This window comes from Priapulus caudatus, unplaced genomic scaffold, assembly GCF_000485595.1.
Source record: "Priapulus caudatus unplaced genomic scaffold, Priapulus_caudatus-5.0.1 Scaffold1178, whole genome shotgun sequence".
Classification (NCBI taxonomy): Eukaryota; Metazoa; Priapulida; class Priapulimorpha; order Priapulimorphida; family Priapulidae; genus Priapulus; species Priapulus caudatus.
The window spans coordinates 65141-66715 of NW_014578239.1; positions in this window are offsets into that span (position 1 = coordinate 65141).

Below are 1575 nucleotides of genomic sequence, written 5' to 3' on the forward strand. Positions count from 1 at the left end.
TCTTCTCTCTCTCTCTCTCTCTCTCTCTTTCTCTCTCTCTCTCTCTCTCTTCCTCCCTCTCTCTCTTTCTCCCTCTCCCTCTCCCTCCCCTTATCTGTTTGTCTGTCAATATGATTATATCAGTAACAGTAACCCTAACCATAACCGCAACTATCACCATAATAATAACTCCGAACACTTATTAGCCTTTTGAAATGTTGTTGAATTTTGACCTTTTAGCGCCATCTAGTGGGGGAAAAATCCTTATTAACCTTTTAAAATGCTGTTGAATTTTGACATCTTAGCGCCATCTAGTGTGAAAAATAATCATAAAGTGCATTATATTGAATAACCCAGATGGATATATCGGTTACCTGATTGACATCGGGGTTCTCTCTCGCGTTCAACAGACACGTGAACAGAATCTGCCCCACGATCTTATCTATTTGAATTTGTAATGGAAATGTTTAACTGTGGTAACTTGAAAGGCTCATAATTAGAAGCAACACGAACCTGACGTAAGTTAATGCATTCATCGCGCGGTCAACGGACTTGCTCGTTGTTCAATGCGTATACCAATGGGGACGTAAAAGAACCACTGAGGGCGCAAAAAACTCTGGCTGTGACCACCCTCAGTGCCATTCGGCTAAAAAAAAGGCTAACTACCTGGCTGTACCCAAGCTAGGTCACACACACCATGGCTAGCTATAGCCCTGGACGTTTATTCCTTACGGACTGTCCAGTATAGAAGTAGAAGTAGAAGTAGAAGTATAATAAACAGTATACAGCACAGTATACAGTATACAGTATATAAGACAGTCTATGTGTAAATAATTTACGGGCAGTATAAATATAGGTATTCCTGATTGTTCAGTTGCAATAGACATGTGAAGGAATTTTGTTAAAAATGCATGGTTTTGTGGCGACTTTGAAGGTTAACACAGTAACTAACAATAACTATTAACCGCGATTTATTGAATGGGAATAATGATGAAAATGTTTATTCACGCTCTACGAATGAAATCATAATGATATAGGTATATATTATGATAACGCATATCATAATTACAGTACAGTGGTGATTTATTTTCCCAGGGCCGGATTTAGACATGTGGAGGCCACTGGGCAGCCTTCAATAGTGGAGGCTCACGTACCCTACCTTAGAATTTACGAAAAACTAAAAGGTGACAAGACATATATTAGTTACAGTCATCCATAAAGTTTTGGATTGGATGCGCGCAATATGGTTTTGATTGATACGTGCGTGTCGTTCAGGTCAGCCTACATTTTTCCTTACAATTTTTTTTTCATGAGATATATGGAGGCCCCTGGTTGTGGAGACCCCTGGGCAATTGCGCAGCTTGCCCAGTCCTAAATCCGGCCCTGTATTTTCCAGGGCCAAACGTCTCGTCGTAAACGGATGAACGTACCGAGGAGACGCAGAATCAACAGGTCAGACGGGTTTCATACAACGATTGAGTGGTTACCGGCCCCAGCCACGTACCAAGGAGCAGCAGAGCTACATGCACACGCCTGAAGCCGGCTCGTGTTCGTAAAATGCTATTCCTAGTGAATAGACAGCGTATTAGGTAGAAC